The sequence below is a fragment of the Hemicordylus capensis genome, chromosome 1 (assembly GCF_027244095.1).
Source record: "Hemicordylus capensis ecotype Gifberg chromosome 1, rHemCap1.1.pri, whole genome shotgun sequence".
NCBI classification, from domain to species: domain Eukaryota; kingdom Metazoa; phylum Chordata; class Lepidosauria; order Squamata; family Cordylidae; genus Hemicordylus; species Hemicordylus capensis.
The window spans coordinates 183,688,882-183,713,996 of record NC_069657.1 but is presented as its reverse complement, the minus strand read 5'-3'; the positions used below and the strand labels follow the sequence as shown (position 1 = coordinate 183,713,996).

General features: G+C 45.6%; 1 protein-coding gene across 6 annotated transcripts in view; it reads right to left on the bottom strand.

The window, feature by feature from the left end:
* Positions 1–25,115, bottom strand: part of GALNT13 (polypeptide N-acetylgalactosaminyltransferase 13) — a 374,841-nt gene that overhangs the window by 254,962 nt on the left and 94,764 nt on the right. The gene's annotated exons all lie outside the window — the stretch shown is intronic.

Here is a 25,115-nt window from a genome sequence, read left to right as displayed (position 1 = left end):
TTTGTACATCATACAATAAGGCTCTACACACGATCAGTGTGCAGAGCCGAAAGGGGTTCTGCAGTGAGAGTGGGCATGACCCACTCTCTCCACAGATGATCACTCACCCCTCCTTGGACGGGCAGATTGCCCATGCAGATGAGCAGCAGCTTGGCTCCAGTGCTCCCGCACCTGGCCGCAGCTCACCTGGCAGCTCCGGGGGTCAGGAGAAGGAGAGCGCCATTATGTGGTGCACCCCCCAGAGCCCCAGTAATGTACCATGTGAGTGTGCTGTGCATTCCTGATGTGCCCCCTCCCCTCTCCCTGAGTGTGCCTGTCACGGCTGTGAACAGCCACAGTTGACACACGATTGCAGAAATGAGGTCAACGGAGCACTCATTCCATTAACCTCATTTAAGGGGAAGGGTATTTAGGCGGGCTTGCTGTCATGGAGCCACTGGGCTCCCCCTCGAGTTCTCACAAGTGAACAAAAATGGGCTGGGCTTCCTTAGCCAGTTTTGCTCACTCGTGAGAATTTCCTCATTATCTTTTAAAGAGAAAAACCTCATAAGAAAAATTCCAATATTAAAAACCACGACAACAGCATTAGCATCAATTTTTTAAAAATACAACCAGGTAAAAACAGCAGTTTGCCATCAGTTGGCCATCACAAATGAGCAACCTATACTACTCTAGCACCATTTTAAAAAATTATATTATATTATTTACACATATGTCCCACCATTCTCACATCACAGAATTCAAGGAGATATAAATAGGGTTTCTAGCTCTCCCACCAGGCACTGACGAAATCCATATATGCTTAGCTTCAAAATGGATGCTCCATCACGTTTCTTCAGACATCGCTGTGCTCTTTATCTCTGTCCTGACAATATTTGGAAGACCCTAAATGCCTCACAGCAAATGAAACAAGGAGCAGATAATAATACCATGGCAACTCCTAACTGCCAAAATAAATCTACACAACTCGGGCTCAAATCAGGACAGGAATACAGTGGGCCTTTTGGAATAATTTTGTCCATAAGGTCCACTACTGAATTTAGGGTCTTTTTCAAAAGGTGAGACTAAAATATCCACCCCTCTGCTTTAGGATAGTGCCTAAGACACTTGTTGATGCCAATCTGATAATGGAGAAGGGAAGACTCCTTCCAGAACACCTCTTCAAACAGGGTCCAATACAGCTGCACAAACTGTCCATGCTTGGATCCAGCAACTTTCATTCTAATGAAAAAATATTAAGATTTTCCCTCATTGGAGCTATGTACATACAATCAAATGTTCAATTCTGTAAGAGAGGGTCTTTATTGCTAGCCATTCTAAAGTGTGTATACTAGTGTCACAACTATGCAACACGTGTAGAGGAGAAAAAACCCTATAGTATCTCAAGTGCTGCTATAATCCATCATCAATCCTAATGTTTTTCTTAAGGTGGTAGTAACATAGATAATCTTCTGCAAAGGATTTTACATAGATCACCATCTTAAGGCCAGAAAGTTAAGCAACAGCACTCCTCCCCAAAACTGCCCCAAATCCATTAATAGATGTGTGATGGAAAATAACAAGGGGTGATGTTTAAAGGAGAAACATTATATTGACACGCAAGAGAATTTCAACCACTTGAACAATGAACACTTTTTTGACTGCATTTAACTGACGAAGTAGAGGTATTTCTTCCTTATGATATTTGTTTGTTGTTTTTTAAATCTACCTGTATTAAATCATAACTAGCAGCAGATATGTTCAGTTATCCAGAATAGTGCATAATCATAGCCTGTATGAAATAAACAGTAAGTTATGTAATAACTGATACATTTCCAGAGGCCTGTGTAAGGTAACAGGAACCTTCCACTGCTTCACACTAGGATAGGAGTGCTGTCTATTGATATAAGCAACAAATCTATAACATTAGCACAGACATACAGAAATCAGTACAGAGGTATTGAGGCCTCAGTCAACAAATATATCTCTGACACATTTCATATGTAACACCAAACCAGAGTTAAACACAGCAGAGGTTTGTTTAACTCCAGTATGTCCAAACATATGAAGCCACAGTTTTGCAGCAAAAGGGACCTCTGGTTTGCCTCTCCAAAGGTTTGCCACTGAGTCCTCTGGTTTGGCCACAGAAATGCCCCGTAGAAGAACTTCAGTCACCAGCACAGCAGCAACAGGATGGGGGTGGAGCGGGAGTTTGAGAGGCTGAAGGCCCGCTGGCATGCACTCTACACCTTGCTGGATGTGGAGAATGACCTTGTGCCCAATGGGCTTGTGGCCTGCTGCATCCTCCACAATATCTATGAGATGGGGGAGAGATCCTGATGGAGGAGCCTGTGAACCCAACCACACATCCAGAGGGTGAGGAGGGCAGTGGTGGAGATGGGGATGAAGTTCTGACAGGCCTGGCAGTGCAGCCTCTTATGCTGGCAGCAGAGGGGCAGCGCGGGCTGTGAAAACAGCCTTCACAATACATGCCTGGGAGCATCTCCCTCCGGCCCACTTCCAAAGTGGGCAGGTGCATGATGCTGGAAGTGCTCACTGCCCATTTAACCACTGACAGATGCATGTGACCACTGTCCACACCACCACCAGCAGGGGGATCGGAGATTGAAAGCACCTGCCCCCGCCTTGCTAGTGAAAGGGCAGCCAGCCAGTGTGCTGTTGCCACATAAAGTTAATATTTCTTTCTCAAACTGCTGTGTTCTTTTCCAGTGGAAGTATAAAGCTCCCCCACTCACAGTAGCGGGACAGGGCAGGACATGGAATACCCCTTGCATATAGCCTGGAGCCCAATGAATTATTTGGGGAATTGTGTGTTGCAGGGAACACAATCAGATGCCCTTCAAGGGGTGGGGGTGGGGTGGCTTAGGAGTGTTGGATGGGGAAGGGAAGGACATGGGACCTCCCTTGCATGTGGCGTGGAGGACAATGAGCGGTTTGTGTGTTGCTGTGAACACCATCAGATCCCCCTTCAGAGTGATGGGGAGTGAGATGGTTGGGCTGGGGTCAGATGGGGCTGGTGGGGGGCTGGGATCCCCACCTCACACCAAGACAAGATCCCCCAACCCCACACTGTGTCTGTGCAGCACAGGCCATACTGGAGATTGGGAGGCGCATGGGATGCTTGCTTCTTCCCAATGTGGGTTTGTGGGCCCATGGGTCCCCATATGCTTAGCTCAGAGAGTGAAGAGAAATTGGGGGAAATGATTTCTCTGGGCAGCTGGGGGGGGGAGGAGTTGGCTACTAGCTCTAACTGGGGTAACCAAGACTGGCACTATTCACATGCCATGCAGTGCAGCACAAGGAGCTGTAAATATAATGGCACCCCCCACCTGTGACCATAGACTCCACCCCACCATGAGGATGTGTTCATCTGCTGCCAAGTATTAGGTCCAAGATCCACTGTTCAGCTACAAATGTATTAAGGGAACACAGCTGAGAGTAGAGTCAGGAAGAGGTTAAGCTGTCATCAGCAAGCGGAGGATGGCCAGTGTAGCTGGAGTTAGGCGAGTGCAAAGGACACACACACACCCGTGGAATTTGGTGGGATAGGCCTCTGCAGCTGAGCAGCAGGGAGGGGGTATCTTCTCCTGCAACTGGAGTTTGGCTGGCCACAGTTTGACCAACATCTGTGGCCAGATTAACATTTCCAAATTGAAACCGTGGGTTCACCAACCTCCAGTTTCATGTTACACATGAACTAGGTCTCTCTCCCTCTTTACAGAAATACAATATTTATAATGACTAGGGATGTGCAAAACATTTCGGGCACAGAACGATCTGTGCACGAAACAACCAATTTCGGGTGATTCGGATCCGAACCGAATCACCCATGATGAGACCTGATAATTTTCGGACCCGAAACAAATCACCCCTGTTTCGGGTCTGAATTTTGGGGGTGTTTCCGGTCTCCTTTTTGTGCCCTAGAAAAGTGCCAGCCTTTTCTTCTTCCTCCTCCGTTTTCAGTTTGACGTCTCTTTGAATTTCCCGCCTTTTTGCCTCCATTGATTTCAATGCAGAAATTGCTTTCCTTTTACTTTAGTTAAAAAGGTCCTGGGGCCAAAAGAGTGGGGTGGGGTGATAGTGCCTAATGGGGGGAGGCTACCACCCCAATTGCAGAGTGATTGGGCAGAGGGCTGATTTTTGGTGAATTTCTGAAGTTTACGTGTCTTTAAGGTTTTCCCCCATTAAGTATAATGGAGGGTGTATCGCTTCACTTCGGGGGGAAAGGGGTGGTCTAGAGTGGTGTGGGGTTGGTGGTAGTGCCGGGTAGGGGCAAGGAAGCTACCTGAATTTTTTCAAAGGATTTGGGCAGAGGGCTGATTTTTGGTGAATTGTTGAAGTTTACGCATCTTTAAGGTTTTTCCTCATAAGTTATAATAGAATGGAGCTTTCAGCAGCCCCATAAGTGCACTTGCGGGGTGCAGGGGTGGCCCAGAGCGAGTGGTGGTGTAGTGCACATAGGGTGCCAACCACCCCCATGGGTTTCTAACCCATGGAGTACAGGGTTCTGTTGTTTCTGAAGTATTCTGAGTGTGGATTCTATGATAGCAAATGAGATTTTCAATGACACACCATGAATCCACTCTAATTTGCTATCATAGAATCTAAACCTTAAAAACATGAACTTCAACAATTAATAAAAAAGGACCCGTTTTTATTACCAGAATCGATTCGGATTCGGATTCCGGTAAATCCGAATCCGAACCGAATCGGGGGTGATTCGGGTGAGCAAAATTCGGGCACAGAACAGAACAGGGGTGTTTCGGTTCAGGTCCAAAACGAAACACCGAAAATACTGAATTGCACACCCCTAATAATGACGACCAGTTATAAATGACCATCTTTTGGATTTCCCGGGGGGGGGGGAACTCAGCTGAGTAAAATGTTTCAAAATATTCCTATGATATTTAGATTCCTTTATGTTCTTAAAGTGGACAACATGTTGCCTATGGCTCAAAAACAGACCACAAAACACTTTGAACCAGTGGTTGCTGCTGCCATCTGGGACTGGGGGATGCTAGTTGCAAAAACCACACAGTGAAAACAGCCCAATGGCTGGTAAAAGGTAACTTACAGTGTCCAGTCAGCCAGGGGAGAAAAAAGGCATCTGATCTTCTAGGAGGCAGGGGATTTCCTGCTTCCTCCTCTGGCTGCTGAAGCTTCCTCCCCCACTCTGCTACTGGAGGGAATAACTGGTTGAACACTGTAGGTTGCTGTTGTTTTTAAACTACCCACAGTGGGTTTTTTCCCCTTTTCTGTCTTTTTGGTGTGTGGGAGCACAGCCCTTACTGACTGGCCATCACTGCTTTGAACAGAACCAACTCCAGGGTCAGCCAAAATAGTTAGTGGCCCTCCAGGCGGTTGCTCAAAGGCCCATAGACTCATAACTCACATGGAGGGCCCTGGGAAAGGCACAAGCAGCAGCAGCAGCATCTGTCATGCAGATCCAAATGGGAATGGATGTTCCCATTTGTGGGCAGGGGAGTGCTACAAGACAAAGTGGGATGGGTGTCCCTGTAAAGTTTTCAGAGGGACTGATAATACAAATAAGTGCAAAATATTTAATTGGTTAACTAAAATGTATATTTTGTTCATGTTATTTACTCAAGATCAAAATCAGTCCTGACCATCAGGCTCTGTACCAGAGGACTGGAAAGTAGCTAATGTAACTCTAGTTTTCAAAAAAGGATCCAAAAGAGATTGTGAGGAGCTACAAAAGGATCTCTTCAAACTGTATGGGTGGGCAACAAAGTGGCAAAAGCAATGTGCATTGGGGCAAAAAAAAAAACCACCAATAACAACCCCAACTTCACATATACACTGATGGGATCTGAGCTGTCAGTGAATGACCAGGAGAAAGATCTTGGAGTTGTGGTGCACAGCTCATTGAAAGTGTCATCTCAGTGTGAGGCAGCTGTGGAAAAAGCTAAGTCCATGCTAGGAATCATTAGGAAGGGGACTGAAAATAAGAATGTATAATGCCCTTATACAAATCTATGGAGTGGTCACATTTGGAGTACTGTATACTGTTCTGGTCACCATATATTAGGAAGGATATTATAGAAAAGGTGAAGAAGAGGGCAATCCAGATGGATCAGGGGCCTAAAGCACCTACATAGTTGCCTACATAGTAGGTACAGTCAGTGAGCAAGTGGTGTGGTCACCCAGAGCCTCATCTCATCACCTGGGCCATCGGGGAGATGATTGCTTTTGACGGCCAGGAATTCCAGGTGACAGAAAATGCTGGCTTATGCCGGTTGCTTGCCCCCAACTACAACATCTCCTCACAGACTACCTTTAGCAGGCAGGTGGTACCCTCCCTGTTCCGGGCATGCAGGAAGGCCCGGCAAGGACTGCTGCATGCAGTAGTACCTGAAACCAGTATGCACTTCACTGCAAATCTGTAGAACAGCCCCAGTGAGAGGTGTGCTGCTTTTCTGTCCCCAGTGAGGGAGAAAGGGAACAGCTGCTGCTGGTGGTGTGGCCAGCTGCTCCCATGCAGCAAAGCACAGGTGGGCTGTGCTGCACGTGGAAGTGCTGGACACTGACCACAAAGCCGGTGAGCTGTCGGCAGCCATGAATCACCAGGTGAAGTAATGGCTGTCAAGGCAGCCCAACCTTTGTCAAGGCTTCATGGTCACTGACAATGCCCACAACGTAACCAAGGCAGCTGAGCAGGCTCAGTTTGTGCCCATCTTTTATGTGGCACACACACTAAACCTGGTCGTGCAAGATGTGCTTGGCCCTTCTGGGGCTGTGGGCAAGCGAGACATCCCCAATGCAGAGACTAAGCACCATCTTGCTGCCACCATGTCTGCTCTTGTGGAGAATTGCTGCAAGATAGCTGCTTACTATCTTGAAAGAGCCCCTGGTGGCGCAGTGGTAAAACTGCCGCCCTGTAACCAAAAGGTTACAAGTTCGATCCTGACCAGGGGCTCAAGGTTGACTCAGCCTTCCATTCTTCTGAGGTCGGTAAAATGAGTACCCAGAATGTTGGGGGCAATATGCTAAAATCATTGTAAACCACTTAGAGAGCTCCGGCTATAGAGCAGTATATAAATGTAAGTGCTACTGCTATTGCTATTGCTATTACTTCCATTGGAGCACAAAGGGTAGGCATAAGCTTGGGGAGAGGCAGATTGAGCCGGGCCTACCTGAACACCTGATCCCTCCGGATGTTCCAACCCGGTGGGAGTTCACCTTTCTCTTGCTCTGGCATCGGCAGCAGCAAGAACTGGCCATCCAAGCTGTGGAAAGAAGCTGTGGCTTGGAAGTCTGTAACCTACCCAACCAGGACTGGGTACTTGAGCCATTCATGCACATGAATAGCTTGTGTGCAGTGGCAGCAACACTGAACCAGGCTCTGCCTGCCGCTCTTCTCCTTGATAGGATGATGGCTGAGCTCCAGGCCGCTCTGACCACTTGGCAGGTCGGCTGAGGACTGGAGTGTTGGATCATCTCACCAACCCCTTGGGTGCATCAGCAGAGCATGTTCTGTGACCCAAGGTTGAAGGGCAAAGCAGTCACCCTTGACCAGCTGCCCAGGTGGAGGGATCTCCTGGTTGCAGAGGCTAAGCAAGCAGAGGAGAGGAGGCTGAGGAGCAACCAGAAGGAGGATCCTCTCATGCCTGCCAACCAGCATCTAGAGTGAGAGGATATTCCCTATGGCCGGGGGTGTGGTGACACCCCATCGCTTTCGCTTGGATGCTGACATAATCAAGTGGCTGGTCTTTTTGAAGGCCAACCTCCCCCTGTTCCTATGTTGAGTGACTCATGGTCACACTCACCTGAAATATCACTGGCAGCTCACCCCGCCCTGGCCAACTCCAAACCCAGATTTGTCAAAGTCTGCCCATTAGTGCTGCTGATAAATGCAGACACGCATGCACGCCACCACCATGGCCAATGATGAGATCACTGGTGCCCTGACCCATGTGTCAGGCTGTCTGTCAGGGCCCATCTGAGGGCATGGTGTTATCCAGACACAGGCAGGCAGGCATGTACTCTTACACTGGAGAAGAAAGAAGACTTATCATGCTAAGAGTCTAGAAACTTTGTTATTTCCTTGTCAGACCATTGATCCATCAGGCCATGACTGCTCTGTCCTCCAGTCTCTCTGTGGCAAGCAGGATGGAAGGAAAGAAGGTTTTCTGGTTTTCTCAGCACTGACTAACTAAGTATAACATGTTTGCTGTGCTATTGCTTGCTGCTATAACTAACTGGTTCTGCAGGATTTCAGATGGACAAAGGCGGAACTTGGGTGTCTGCCTGCCTTCCCTGAGTCGTGGTTTGGTCTGTTTGTGAGATGGTGTTGTGGCAAGAAATGGACAGTGGCAGCTCAGGTTTCTCTTCCCTCCTCTCTCTCCCTGTAATATTTTCTTGATGATTACTGTGAGATGAGCTCCTTGTTTGGCCTTGGATTAACTTGTGCTTCATTCACTGCTCTGGTCTGCTCTGCAATCTGCATTACAAGGTGTACTCACTCAGTCTAAATGTGGCTGAAGACACATTTCACATTGTTCTAGTTGAGCTTATGACTATGCTTGCCAGCTGCTAAGAGTACTACTGTGGCAGCTGTTGCAATGCTGAAGTAAGGAATCATAGTTATGTGTGAGAGAGCAATTTGTGCCAATAATGTTATTGCAATGCAGGCACTGTGGCTGGCAGTGGATTTTGGGTCAGTTATTCTTTTTTTGCCATCTTTGGACTGTGTGTTTGGCAAAATGTGCTGTTCTGTCTTGGGAGGGACTGGGTGTGCTTCTGTTCTGCAGTGTTTTTCAATGCAGGCTTGCAAAATGTGTGAACTCTGCTTGATTAGCTCATAGGGAACAATAAGGAACCCAAATTACCCCATTGTTCTCCATGGGGAGGTAATAAGAACAACCCTGCTGGATTAGGCCCAAGGCCCATCTAGTCCAGCATCCTGTTTCACACAGTGGCCCACCAGATGCCACTGGAAGCCTACAGACAGGAGCTGAGGGCATGCCCTCTCTCCTGCTATTACTCCCCTGCAACTGGTATTCAGAGGCATCCTGCCTCTGAGGCTGGAGGTGGCCTGTAGCCCTCAGACTGGTAACCATTGATAGACCTTTCCTCCATGATACATCAAAGTGGGCTGTGTGTTAGGTCATCGTTGGTGCTAACTACCACCCAACCCACAAAAAAATGGGCAAGTAGGTGACGTTTAGCCAATTTTTAACCAAAACCCCATAGGAACTTATGGGTTTTTTGGACAAGGTTCTAAAAAAACAAAAAATTGCCCATTTGCCTATTCCTTTTGTGGGGTGGTTGGTTGGTATCGCCCAGCATGCCCTACCTCTAACCAACTTTGGTGTCCCTCGGACCTACCCATGGGGAACAATGGGGTGATTAGAGTTCCCCATTGTTCCATGTGGGAGAATCACACAATTTTTTAAAAAAAAGAGTTGATTTGTTGAACTGGCCAGCAATGGCCGGCTGGTTCAATGAATCAACTTGAGTTTTTTAATTTGATTTAAGGTTGAATTGGATTGCAAAAAAACAATTTGTGCACATTTCTATTAGTTATCCCTGCCCCTATTTCAGATTGGAATTGCTTCTAATCATATGGGCTGGGAGAGACACATAAAGAAAGGCTGCATGAGTTTGCTTACTTAGGACAGTTTTCTACAGCATGGTCCTTGTGTACAGCTCCCTGGATCCTTAAAAATGTCTGTTCAGGTCATCCTCAAGTAGAACATCTTTCCTTACTACTGTACTGTTAAATTATGAAGATAGAAAAAAAATAAACAAAAGAATTACATTTTATCCCGTGAGCAATGCATGTCTCCAGCACTTGGATGGAAAATTGCAAAAATGTCAAGAGGCTGTCAAAAACACAACGGAAAACTAAAACTGCAAGCCCTGAAAACCCAAGCTGGTTGGATAGTTGGGCTTAGCTTCAGTTCTTAACGTTTAAAATAAATCCATACATTATCTTCTACTAGTTGCTGTACTGTAAACAACTCAACACATGCTTGCAATAAATCTTTAACTATTTCATTAATATACATTTTATCAACCAATTTAAAATATTCACTGAAACTGAAGAAACAGATAACATTCAACTCAGGAATTCAATTATTTTTCATTTCCATACACATTTATTTGCCTGTATAGAGAAAATAGTCATGAAAAGCAAAATTCTCATACATCACTGTCAGCTAATACAGTATGTTGAATAACTAGACAAATAATCGTCCTAAACATACAATTTATACTTCAAAAGATTCTTGAACTTTTCCTTAACATGCTTTCACTAACTCAAGACATTATTTGAGCTACACCAATGTGTCAATCCAATTCATATTGTCATCTACTGTGATGCTTTAGTGATGAGCTTACCTCCTATTGTCTGGTACTATAAAGGCAGCAATATCCAAGTTGTTATCGTTGTTTTACACAACCAAGCTATCACACAACAGTTGTGGAAATTTACAACAGCTGACATCCAGACTAATGCCACTCTAGTGCAACAAAGATGCACACATGCAAGAAGGTTGTGTAGGTGAGGGAATGCTCAAAGTTGTTTATTTTTTTATACACCACTCTTCCTCCAAGGAGCCCAGAGCGGTGTACATAGTTAAGTTCCTCCTCACAACAACCCTGTGAAATAGGTTAGACTAAGAGAGAAGTGACTGGCCCAGAGTCACCCAGCAAGTATCATGGCTGAATGGGGATTTGAACTGAGGTCTAGTACAGCACTTTTAACCACTACACCATGCTGGCTCCTTATGTATGCTCCTGCAGTCTTGGTCTGCTTACACAAGCATTTTGTTAACATGACAAGGCTAACTGACAGCTTTACATAATTCCCTGCAACATATATGAACTGAGAAAGAGGTTTCACAGCAGGACACATGCCGCAGGTTACATAAGTGCACTTGTTGCACTGGTGCAGCAACATTAATTGGAATGCAAGCGCCCAACTTAGCAGAACTAGACAGTACAATATCTTTTCATTAGTGCTATCACATCTCTACTAGGGATGTGCAGAGGCGTTCTTCCCCCTGGACCTTGGGGCCCTGGTCTGTAGTCTCCAAGGTCCAGGGGTGCTTCCAAGGGTCTGGGGGGGCCTCTGGCCACCACCCCACTGTGCCGAACTGCCAAAATTTAACTTAATCTTAGCTGCCAATCTGCATGGCCAGGGGTGGGGGTGAGCCAAGCAGGCCTCCCCTGCCCCGTGCAGTGGAGGCAGGCTCAGTGGCTGCTCCGCCCACCCCCACAGGGCAGGGGGAGGCCTGCTTGGCTCACCCCCACCCCCAACCCACACGCATTGGCGGCGAAAAGTAAGGTAAATGTTGGCAACATGGAGGAGCAGGAGACCCACCGCCCATGCAGGGGGGTCTCACAGCACGGGGGCTATGTGGGGTGGCAGCAGGAGGCCCCCCAAAATGCAAGGGGGCCTCATGGTGGGGGGGCCTCACGGCAGCGGGCAGTCCAGGCACCATAATTACCTAGCAATAGCAATAGCAATAGCACTTACATTTATATACCGCTCTATAGCCAGAGCTCTCTAAGCGGTTTACAATGATTTAGCATATTGCCCCCCAACATTCTGGGTACTCATTTTACCGACCTCGGAAGGATGGAAGGCTGAGTCAACCTTGAGCCCCTGGTCAGGATCAAACTTGCAACCTTCTGGTTACAGGGCAGCAGTTTTATCACTGCACCACCAGGGGCTCATAGGTGCACCTAGGTGCGCCACTGGGGGTGTGCAAAATGTTCCAAGTGTCCTGAGCGTCATACGCCCTTCAATAGCCTTTCAAGCCTGAAACAAAATGATCCCATTTCAAGTCAGAACATTTTGAGTGCTCCAAGCACCATTTTGAAGGACTGTTTTTCTGGGGAGAGCTGGTCTATCTATTGGGGATAGCAGGTTGACCAGGGCTCCACTCTGTACTTAGTGCATTGGCCTGCCTCAGATGGCTGTTCTACCAGTAGGCCAGTCCTCCAAGGCAGGCCAGCACACAAAGTCCAGGGCAGAGACCTGGTCTACCTGCCCCACATGGCGGGTAGACTACCCCCGCCAAGGCAGGATGACATTCTAAGTCCACTTCTGCCGCTCAACTTGGCCGTTTAGCAAGCTCAACGAGCTTGTTAGCAAGCTTGGCCACTCTTTCAGTGAAATATTTTGAGCATTTTGCGTTTCGTTTAGAGCTTGAAATGAAAATGCAAAATCTGTTCCGTGCCCATCTCTAGTTCCTACCAGTGCAATGTTAGTCTGGATGTCAGCCACTGCTAATTTTGACAATTGTCATGTGAATCATTGTAATTAGTCATGCAGATAAGAATCATGTGTGAAATGTGAATTGCCCATAAGACAGAAGAACTAATGAACAGCAAACTTTCCCTACACTGGTGGACATTGTTTGTATATATTTAAAAGTCTACCCAGGAAAGAACTGGTATATGAGAGAAATCAACACAGAACAAGAAAAACCACATCAAAGCACTGTAGTGTAAATTAATTCAAAGGCTAAAACAACAGCTACAGAGCTCATGGGATTTTATTACCAGCAAAACCAAACAAAGTTCTGCTGATTGATAGCAAATGTTTCAGAGCTTAGCTGACCAAATTGCCTCCTGCTGAAGATCACAACCAAGGGAAAATGTTTGATTGCTAGACAAGAGAGAAGGCTTCTACAGATTTCTTTTTCTGCCTCCCCCATCACCTGATGGCCTGTCTCCCTGCAAGCCCCTTCTTTTAACTTGCCTTTCCTTGTGGGTTTCACAAGTCTCAGGGACACATCAGTAGCACTGGAAAAACTACCATTCCTAGCATTCCTTGCAGCTGGTACACAGGCACCAGAGAAGGGAGAGACAGCCTCCATTCTCTTTTTGCTGCCAGAGAAAATGAAGGACAGGCCACAGGGGGCTTGGAGGCAAGGGGGTAGGAGGATGCCTGAATGAATAGATGGGTTGGGTAAACACAAGTAATTCCTCCCCTGCTTGCATTAAAATCTGAACTGAAAAAGAACCTTTCATTTTCCTCCAATGTGAGGCAGACATTTAAAACATTACAAACTTGCCGGATTCAGCCTCCAAGCTGTGCTTGGATAAAGTTCAGTGGCAACACTGACTATCAACCAGAGCAGTTATGCTGAACACAGGGGTATAATATGGAGTATGCTACAAACATATTGTACTATGGAAAATTATCTAAAGAACTGAACAACCCTTATAGAAAATATAGGCATGGTGCTAACTCCACTATAACCAAACAGCTGCAAAGCCCTTCTATGAAATGTATTTATTTTGAGATGTGTGCCAAATAAAAATACAAGCCAAATTCAAGAGGTTGGGGTTTAGATCATTTATATATCTAGCTTTTTAATCTGTGCTCATTAGTAATGGCCGTTAAAGCATGCATTGGGCTGTTGCACTCGGAAAACAAAATTTTATTGAGCAGTTAAAAAATCAGTGGGTTTTAAAGCAGAAAATGCCAATTTAAAGCATTATAGTTGGATTCATAATTCTGAACCTTTTAAAAAGAGTCATGCAGGTTGATACTGAAAACCTGGAAAACCTTTTGTTTGCTAGTACTTATGGCTTACAAGAAATAATAACAGTAGGAAAGAGGAATTATTTCTCCATTAATGAACTAAATGAGATGTGAATTACCCAGACAAAATGACAGTAGCAAATGAAAAATAAAGTTGTATCATTTTGTTAAGCAGACTGTGCAGTAGTATTGATAGACTACAACAGAAATTACTACATTCTTTCTTTATAAAGATTCTTGCATGGCTCCCTACAGTGTGTGTTCAAGGTAAAATTGCAATGCAAAATACATGTTGCACTACACACTATGGGGCTTTAACACTCACCTGCTAAAAATGTAGCATGTGAAGCCACCACAGAAACAAAGCCTCAAAGGCAGGATGCCTCTGAGTACCAGTTGCAGGGGAGCAACAGCAGGAGAGAGGGCATGCCCTCAACTCCTGCCTGTGGCTTCCAGAGGCATCTGCTGGGCCACTGTGTGAAACAGGATGCTGGACTAGATGGGCCTTGGGCCTGATCCAGCAGGGCTGTTCTTATATTCTAAAAGCTCAGTTTAAACTTTAAACTAAGGGTAGTTGGAAAGTGCCTCATCCAAGAAAGTTGCAAGTAAAGTAAAGGCTAGACTTTGAGCAATGAGCCTGACCCATGAAGGACAAAGATAATACTGTATCATGATTTTAGTAAACTAGGGGAATAAATAGTTCTATGAAGGAAAGTAGTATTATGTTGCAAAGAACCAAAAACATAAGATACCATCCTGACAGACAGATTTGACAATGATACTAAGAAGCAGCATTAATCCATTACTCCTTTTTACCTTCACTTGGGCCAATGGTTTGTGTTACAGGAAGACAGCATTGTAATGTCTGTATATAGGTTAATGGAAAGGCTGCACATGAAATACGCTCTACAGTTCTAGTTCCATACAGTTGTAGAGTTGGAATAGAGAGAAAACAGCAACAAAAGAAATACCAGAAGTCTGGAGCAATTTGAGGGACTCTGGATGAAAGGCGATTAAGAGGGAACATGATACAGGTTTATAAAATTAATCATGGCATGGAGAAAATGGGTAGAGAGAATTTCTTATTCTGCTCTATAAATACTAGAATACAGAGAGTCACCTAATAAAGTTAACTGGTAAGAGAGTCAGGACAGACAGGAGAAACTACTTCATCATACAGAATTTGCACCTTTGGAGCTGGAGCTCAATCCTTGTGCAATGTCACCTCTAGTCCTGCAGGCTTGGAGATGATGGCGGAGGTTCTGAAGATGGGACAGGAACCTCACTGGTTGGCACAGGGTCCCCAGAGCTCCAAGGCTTCTCTGAGCGGGGTGACTGCAAGAGGGACAAGCAGCTCTGGTTGATCCAGGTCTACTGGCTCTCAGGATCTTTTATCAGTATCTTACTCCTATGAGAGGGTCTCCTCCAGGTTGGTGGGTCCTGACAGGTGGGCAGTTCTTCAAAAACCAGTTAAACTTGCTGCTTTTCTTCTGCAGTAGCTGGCCAGCAATGCTCTGGCCAACTTTCCTCATTGCATTACTGGAGAAAAAAAATTATTACTCCGTTTGACTATAGGGATGCACCAGGGAGAGGACACAACATCATACTGCTTTGTCTTTCCCTGGAGTGTTGTTAGTGGTTGGCTGCCAAGAAGAAAAGTGGCACGAATAAAAGCACTTTGCATAAGCTCAGAGGCATGATTTATTTTTACTATGCAAGTCTACCCACTGCATTGCTGCATGTTAAGTCAACCTCATTTCATATATCAGATTGATCAGATGTGCCCCACACTATCAGATCAATTCAATGAAAACTGCCCTACAAGCATCATCAAACTAATGCACCAGACAGAGATAGGATAAGAAAAAAATCCGATTCTGTTCATTTGGTGATGCATCATTTCTGATAATTTTGGTGATGCACAGTCCAACTATTTAGAAATAGAAGGCTATTATGTCACTAGAAAGTATTATTATAAGCAGACCTACTGTAGTTAAATGAAGAATAGTAGCTATGGTCTTCCGACCAGTGGTCAAATATAGAAGACTGACCACTTTCTGTTGGACTGTGCATGGAGTAAGCTCAAGCTAAACAAGAAGCTGATTCCTTTACCTATTCTCCATCATCATGCATCTTGGAGAAATGCTTTAAAAAAAGATAATGAATGCAAGTATTGTAGCAAGGCAAGTTAGGTCGTGAAAATTGTCTTTGCTTATGATGATATGGATTTTTCTTCACACTTGTTATGTAAAAAAAGTTAAGCACTTTTATGGTAACAGAATCACTATAAATTATTTACAGTGTGCATAGCACTCTCCCCTCCTTTTTCATTTTTAAAAACTTGCCAGCTGGAGGAGTCTTAAGTGCCCTCTTTAGGATATATTATTAACATTTAGTTTAACTTATTTATCCTTACCATCCATAGTTTAATATATTAGTTCTCTGTTGCCAATTAACACTGAATTTTTGCTAGATACTACAAACCGCCAGGCTGATATGGCCAAGGCATGGGTTAAACATGCATAAAGTATTTCTTTTAAAACATTTTTCTACAAATGACACCAACTTTGGTCACTTTACAACACTTACTTTTCCCTGGCCTCTGTGTGTAGAGCCTGGGAGGATTCTGCTGGGAGAGCAGGCTTAGCCCCATTTTGGCCTTCCAGGGGGGTCTCCTCACAAGTCAGCGCAGAGCCACGCCATGGTGACTCACGATCAGGAAAACAGGGTTAGTGGAGTGCTCGCTCCGCTAACCCTGTTTAAAGTGAGGGCTTCTTTGGTGGGCTAGCCACCAGAGAACCAGCGGGCTTGCCCATGAGCCCGGTGGTTCTCACAATGGGAGAAAACTGGGCTGGGCTCCTTTAGCCCAGTTTCCCCCAATCGTGAGAATAGCCTCCCTGTTTTCATGGAATTGGCCGTGGGTGGGAGATATATTGCTCTGAAAGTATATGGGCAGGAAGGAGACCAACTCCCCAGGGCTGTGGAATGCACTTCCTGCTGAGATTAGAGCTGCTCCATCCCTGTTGGCTTCTAGGAAACAACTGAAGACACATCTCTTCAATCAAACTTTTTAGTTAGTTGGTGTGTTTTTATGGTGTTTTTTTAATTTGATCCTGTGTATGCTTTAACTACTAAATTCTTGGTTTGTTTTATGCTGTAAACTGCCTAGAGACTTCAATAGTGGGCAGTATACAAGTTTGCCAAAAAAACACAATACATAAACTTCTCAGAAGTGAGAGAAAAGCACTTTGCTTAAATTTAGAAACATGCATTATTTTTACTATTCAAGTCTCAATAATTCTGTGCCATGGATTCATTAACTGATTTTGGGCTTAGTGCTATGCCAGTGTTCCTCAACTCTAAAACCAGGCCAATGACCTCTACATTATAAAAGAACAGCTGTTGTTGTTGTGCCGTTAGGTTGGTGTCGACTCCTGGTGACTACAGAGCTATGTGGTTTTCTTTGGTAGAATACAGGAGGAGTTTACCATTGCCATCTCCCATGCAGTATGAGATTATGCCTTTCAGCATCTTCCTATATTGCTGCTGCCCAATATAGGTGTTTCCCATAATCAGGGAAACACACCAGCAGGGATCCAAGCCACAACCTCTTGCTCCCTAGGCAAATTACTTCCCCACTGTGCCATTAGGTGGCTGTTGATATGTTATTATTGATATCTTATTTGCTATGTAGTGCGCAACTTGCTTTACAGCTGCTGTCATCAATAATCATCTACATATATGCACTTTTAGTTCTTGTTCTCTCTTTGTGGTACAATTGAGTGTGGATTGTGTTGGTCCCACCTTTCTCTACCAGAACTGTGTCACTTAGCTAGCGGACTCTACAGCTAGCCCCACCCACTAGGGATGTGCATGGAACTGGGCGGGGATGGTTTGAAGGCGGGGGTGCATCTTTAAGGGCGGGGAAGGATACACGTATCCCTCCCTCCACTTTCCCTCTGCTGGCACTCTGTTTTTAAAAAGTCCATCGGGGCAGTTGCGAACCTCCCTGCCGCCCCATTGTCCCCTTTACCAGAAGTAACCAGAAGTATCTGATGCACCTGCACATGCCAGGCATGGGTGCGTGTACATCACACTCACACACCTACTGTGTGTGTGCCCGCCCACAACGTGTGCGTGCTCGTGCCCAGAGTGCGCAGGTGTGTCAGATACTTCTGGTAAAGGGGCAATGGGGTGGCAGGGAGGTACGCTTCCACCCTGATGGACTTTTAACAAACAGAGTACCAGCGCGGGGAAACCCGAGCACATCCCTACCACCCACTTATGCACAGATGTATCCATGGCTGAGTTCAGATGTACAGGATAACCACAGTTATAGCTGGCCGAGGTTGTAGCTGCAGTACACCCGAACACGTGAAACTGCAGTTATGGGCCAAAAGCTACCTCTGTTTTGCCCCACTAAACTCCAGTTGGGACCTTTGGTTTTTTCTTTGTCACTGACAACTGCAATTTTGCCGCCAAAGCATTACACCCAGTTTCATGCCTATTCCAACCCAGATCATATAGGCAGTGTTCTGGAACCACCCAGAGACATGACAACCTGCCCACAACCTCCTCCCCTATCTTGCCCATTCTGCCTGGCAAGAGTGATGCGTGCTGGTAACTTTAAAAGGATACAGCCCTCACTCCACTACCTGCTGAAAGCCGCTGCTTGGGCGGGGGGGGGGGATGTTTCCCCAGGGCATGCCAAACATGGATGCACAGCTCTTGCTGCCTGACCCAAGCAGATGGCATTACGTTCAGAAACACAAGAGGGGTGGGGTGCGGTGGCCAGCACACACTGAAGAACATAGTTCCAGCAATGCACCCCAGCAACAGTCCGCAGGACCACACAGAAGTTTCCTAATTAGTTTTGTGCCGAAGACACCAGAAGCCCTTAAGAAGCAACCCATGCAGTGTCCTCACCCACAGCCAGCAAGGATGGCCTGCCACAGAAAAGGAGTGGCCTGATGGGCAGGTGTGCACCATCAGCAGGCAAAGGGCAGACAGGAGATTGTGGGCAGGGGGTGACAATGCACCCACTCCAAGGGCCCCCTTCTTAAGAGCAAGACCAGGAGACGAAGCACATCGCCCCTGCTGTGCTGACCCCACGTTATTTCCTAACTGGTTCTATGCCCTGAAAGGTGCCACCTAGCAACAGCTAGGATGTGAAGCACATGTGGACTTCTGTGGACTTCCACCACAGGTATGCACATTCAAATCACAGTGCACCTGTCTGGTAGTGCGCACGGAACCGCAAAGTTGTGGTTCGATACCAGGAGACTGGTTCTTTAAGGGCAAGGGAAGATGCACTTACCCCACTCCCGCCGCTCTTCCCCCGGTGCCAGCGGCGGGGGGGGGGAGGGAGGACGGCAGCGGGGGGGAAGAGCACCCTCCCCCACCCTTAAAGAACACCCCCCCCCAGCGTCGAACCTTCGAACGGCGCCACATTTGAACTGGTTCAGAGGCCTCTACAATGGCCTCCTGACCAGTTCATGTACTTCCCTACAACTGTCCTCACCTCACAAGCCAATGCCACAGTGGAGTAGATTTCCTACTTGCTGCTTGTGAATGAAGCTATAGGGATGATTTCTCTAAATACAGAGGGGGTGTTTGTTAAGAACCATTGTCTTCCCCATGAAGAAGCCTTGCTATTGTCTGAAAAGTTACTCATTAGCTCCATAGCTGCAGGGGATGCTTGCATGAGGGAGGGAGGGAGTTAGGGGTGGTTAGGGAGGGAGTTAAGTGGAAGGAGCCATGTGCTGTCACAGCAATGGACCACTGATCTCCAGATAAAGGCTGTCCTAGACTGTCTTTGGCCTGTCCACAGACCACTCCTGATAGCTCCCAATCTGCAACAGAGGAATCTTTCAATGATGCCCGCCCCATTTGGTCCCACCAACATGCGTGGCAAGGGGCAATGGGAGCTTGGCAGGAGGTGGGGGTGGGGTGTCCTGGCCAGAAAGGGATCCCTTGGGGAGCAGGGGGCAATGAGGGAAGGAACATGGGAAACCCCTTCCAGGTGGCACTTGGCAGTAGGGTGCATGGCTGAGAATGGCACAAGTTCACCACTATCAGAACCACCCTGAAGGGGTGACCGGCACCAATAGAGGTAGGCAAGCCGGGGGTGCCATGCCATGCTCGTGATGTTGAAAAGCAACTGTGCCCCCCACCTGTGAGCAGAAACCCCCAACCCCCCATGAGGATTTCTGCCCCTCCACCACAGACTAATAGCCCCATGAGCCACTTTGGGGATGCTCACTTATTGAGACAGCATAGCTGGGAGGAAGGGGTTAAGTTGCACAAGGAGACCAGGTGGTGAAGCTGGTGATAGCCGAGCATCAATTAATTGACCCTTGCTGATCATGTCCAATCCCGGCCAAGTCACTGACACGGTGACGCTTTGCCTATAGTCTGGCCGCTGAGCTGGGCAGGTTCGGCCTGTGAGGCCGAGTGGCAGGAGCTCCCCTCTCCTTCAACTCCAGTTAGGCTGGCCACAGTTTGTTGAAAGTCTGCAGCGTGAATGGGAGTTAGGAATTGTAACCCCGGCCATGATTAATTGTGGCTATCCTCTACATCTGAACTCAGCTCTTGTTTTCATCAGTGAATGTTGGAAGGTACAGGAAACACACTAAAATGCTGATATGTTAATATAAAACAAATATATAGCACACAAGATTACTATTATTATCAGGCGTTCCTCATCTTTACCCTATTGGTAGAATAGCCTTTTCATGTTTGTACCTGCATGGATATACTCAATCTTTCTATTTATTTTTTTTAAAAGGTCAATTTCACATATTATAATATATGTGAATGCTCAGCATTCTTCTACACATTGCAAAATGAAGAAGAATGTTCTACTCCACTATTGCTGTAATTGTTAGCCATACAAAGAAACTATTATGACAGACATAGATCCTTTAAGCATCAGGGCAGTATGGCTTGGGGAAAGGACAAATCTAAATTTTTGTCTAAACCAGAGTTCCTTGCTACTATCTAGATGACAAGCTCACTGTTTAATGTGTTTTAGGATCAGCAGTGATTTTCCTTTAGAGAAATACAACATGGCACTGAAGCCATTACTAAATGCATGCTTGAAATATTTTTTTAAAAAATCTCTCTACTGCCTGGGGAACATGCGACTTTCCACCTGGCTCTGGGGAAAGAAGATGAAATCATCATAGAGTGCTCTATACACTCTCTAGTCTGTCAGGCTTTATCTACTCAGCAGACAAAAATATTCAAAGAACAGTACAAAGTGAGACAATTATGCTGTTTTTCCCTTTTTATTTCTCCCCAAACAGGAATTATATATCTTCCCTCAACAACAGAAGCAGCACTCTTCAACACTTACTTATTGGCATTTTTCCATATGCCTTTAACCATCAAATCCTCTGAAAACATCCTACTGCCTTCATAACGCACAGTGTTTTGATTGCTGAAGTGTGAAAAGTAAAAAATATAGCTTTTGCCCGGTCTCTCCTTTCATGCTAGGCTTTCAACCCCGTGAAGCAAACTTCTGAAGTCTGTACATCTGATGAATCTCATAACTACAATTTATAACCAGCTCATTCGTATATAATCAGGCAATGCATTCTGTTGTAAGATTATGTGTATTACAGCCACAACAGTAAATGAGACAATTGCATTATTATTTTACCTGTATACACATAAAAATCTGTCCAAGCTTCATTTGTCATTTAAGAGAATATATATATTTCTCATTGTCACTCTACATGGCAGCACCACTGGTTCATAATTACATTCATTTTGTGCCCTATAAAAATACCCTATAAAGTAATAATCCTGGTTTAAACCATATGCAACAGACATCAACTGCAGTTCTCAGCAGAACACATTGCATATAAAACACTGATTTGTATCAGCTAACAAGGTAGATCACTGTGGATGCTCTTATCTAAGAGTAACCATGTCTGATGAGACACCATGAATCCAAAGATAGCACTACACAGAATGGCAGCCCCACGCAGAGCTGGCATGATTAAACAGCTTCTAAGGCCCACACACTGGTAAGATGCCCACAGTTTAGGGCCCCTGGCTTCGCCGTTGCTTCTCCTCATTGTTGCTGCCTGTATACTTATGCACCCTCTGGTCAGGAGGGGACAAGCAATAGAACATCACATTGTTCTCTGGGCAACGTGAGCAGCTGTCACAAGGACAGTGAGAAGAACAAAAGCCAAATGAAGGACATCTAGTCCAAGGGCCCCCAAAACCTCGAGCTGGTACTTGCCCCATTCCATGGTAACATAGTATTATACCTCACCTCATGTTCTGAGGTCTTCATGCTGAACATTTCCTCTCCCTAGCCAACAATAGAGCACAGCTGTAGAAACACAGCCACCAACTTCCAATCAAGTGTAATGTGGTCAGTGCCGACCCACTTGCACAGCTGTGGGCTCTCAGTGACATGTTGCCGGTGGGCTCTCAGTGACATGTTGTGGGCTCTCAGTGACATGTTGCCACTTTTTAGCAAGAACGAGTAGCGCACCGGCGCTCCAGATGTACTACCTAGATCAGAAACGCATTGCTGACTGTCAAGCAAAGTGCTTCTGATCTAACCAGTGCTTCCGCAGTGCGGGTGTGCGACTCAAATATTTGCACGGTTGTGCAAAAATGCAAGAATCCCGGCGCTATACTGCAAGCCTGCAGCAGCATCTGTGGTTTAACACCACCTGTATTATGTGATGCTGGGTGTCACTCAGCATAACAGCACCAAGGACTAAACACTACAGACAAAAAACAGACATTTAACCAACATTTTTTCACAGCAGTGCCATGTTTTTGGTAAAATGTAACTTTGCACTGAGGAATAATCCCTTATTTGGCAACACAGAAGCAGAATTTGCAAGCAATCAGGAGGAAGCAGGCAATCTCAAGAGTGCTTATGAGGAGAGAGGAGGATGGGCGGGGGGAGAAGAATAGATGGACACAATGGCTATAGTAAGAACGCCCTGTGGTAAGATATGGAAGTTGAACCATTGATCAAACCATATTTAGAATTGTTACCCCTAATTTCTAGGTTGTTGCTATCTTGATCATCCAAATCTCCATTTTAACATCAAATCTCTTAGATACGTGGACCTTCTGCCCATATTTCAGGCTTCCAATAATCTGACCTTTTCAAGTTTATTTTGCATGTTTATCTGCACCTACTTCTACACAGCTTTAACTACTAAACAAGACTAATTATCCTAAAAGGGAGGCAGACAATGTGATGAGTGTATTAGGGAGGTTCACAACAAATCGGGCCAGTTTAACGGTTGAATCTCAAACTGAACCGGCCTCCAGGAGAGGCAGTTTGGTCCGCAATCAACCCAGACCAAACCCGGTCTGTTGCAGACTGTTTCAACCTGGTTCGATGGTCCAAGGGGTTATACTTGTAAAGAGGAATGCAGTGAGGGTTCCCCTTTACAAGCAAAGGGGAATGCTGCCTTTAAACAGCTTCTAAGGGTGGCCAGTGGACAGTGGGGGTGAGAGGGCACCTTTAAAAGTAAGAGCTTACCAATCCTCTGGTGGTAGCAGCACAGTTCTGGCCTCAGCAGATACATGAAGACCATTTGTGTGACTTCTGTGCATCTGCGAAGGCCATTTTCATGACCACACAAATTTGCCTGGTCACACAAAATGGCCTCCATGCATCTGTGGAGACTGGAACCGCACCATTGCTGCCACTGCTACCAAAGGATTGGTAAGCAAATCCTTTTAAAGGTGCCCTTCCCTGCCCCTGCTGCCTTTAGAACCCCTTTAAAGGCACAATTCCCCTTTGCGTGTAAATCTTCACCAGATTTCCCCTTTACAAGCATAGCCCCTCAGACCATCAAACTGGGTCAAGGAGGTTCAATCAAACAGACCGGACTGGACGGTCAGTTTTACTGAACCAGTTCGTGGACTGGCTGTTTGATCTGAATTTGATCTGAATTCAAACCCAACTGCTAAAATCAGTCTGTGCACCACCCATAGAGAGCATAAATATTTTATTGATCTTTCTGCTGATTCTGCCTAGGAGTGGCTGGGATTCACTAAACACATTGCAGTAGTCATGTCTGGAGGTTACCAGCATAGGTACTACTGTTCTGAGGTCATTCATCGCAGGACACAGACGCAGCCAACATATCAACCAAAACTGATAGAAAACAACTTTGGCCACTGCTTCCACCTGGGACACCATGGAGAGGTTTGGATCCAGAAGCACTCCTAGACTGCGTACCTGTTCCCTCTGGAGAAGTGTGACCTCATCCAGAACTGACAGATCAGAATTGTTTCTTGAGTTCTGACCCCATAAGAACATAAGAGCAGTCTTGCTGGATTAGGCCAATGGCCCATCTAGTATAGCATCCTGTTTCACACAGTGGCCCACCAGATGCCACTAGGAGTCAACAGGCAGGCGTTGAGGGCATGCCCTTTCTCCTGCTGTTACTCCTCTGCAACTGGTACTCAGAGGCATCCTGCCTCTGAGACTGGAGGTGGCCTATATGTGACCAATTATTAAGGAGGTCACCTTTAATTAGGAGTATTGCTTCGGATAGGCTAATATAAGTCCCCCCAAAAGATGCCGGAGACCAGCTGCCGGACACACAGATGCCGGACACCAGCTGTATTTAGTTAATCAGTTTATTGTTACACCCTAAATATTAGCTAAACTATAGTTCATTCACTCACACATGCATACTTATCAGCCCCAATTAAAAGTGATCAGTCTTTAACAGGGAGTTGGGAGAAGCTGGGGTCCCCACGATCTTCTGTGCTTCTCAGAAAAAACCTTTGTTGATGCCTGAGTTTAAAAGGGGTTGCCTGCCTTTGAAGCTTGTTTGCTGTTCCATGTTTACATCCATCTGATCCCAGGATCGACCTTAGTCTTTGTTTTCTGAGCAACTCCTTTCCTGCTGTGTTTGGCATTTTATCCAGTTTTCTCTGGTCCTTTGGGGTCATCTGCATTTCTCTCCCAACATTTTACCATGTTTGGGGGGCAGGTATATCCTTTGCTTACTCATGCACTCTTTCAAACACACACACAGAGTTCCTTTTATCATTTGTTTAACCAGAAGTAAATCATTCTATTAGGTTTGCTAACAATCCTTGAAGTAGGAGCAATTCCTCTTATCAACATCAATATTTCATTCAGTTATACACGTAAGCTATAGAACTATGATATAAACAATAACTTTTAATCAAATAATTATACTTGCTGTATTATATGTCATATAGCCCTCCGACTATTAGCCGTTGATAGACCTCTCCTCCATGAAATTATCCAAGCCCCTCTTAAAGCCATCCAGGTTGTTGGCTGTCACCACATCTTGTGGCAGTCAATTCCATAAGTTGATTATGAGTTGTGTGAAAAAGTACTTTTGCAATTAGGGGTCAATTACCTATTAGGGTAATTAGGATCCAAAATTACCAAGCTACACTTAAGACAATGATGGTGGAAATTATTCAGACCATAATGAGGAGGAAGACCAATAATTGTTAAATCAGTTTTCTATGTGTGTGTTTTAAACTCTGCATACCATTACCTCCATGTACCATACTTCATTTTGGGCTGAAGTATGAGGATGGAAGTTTGTGCTGA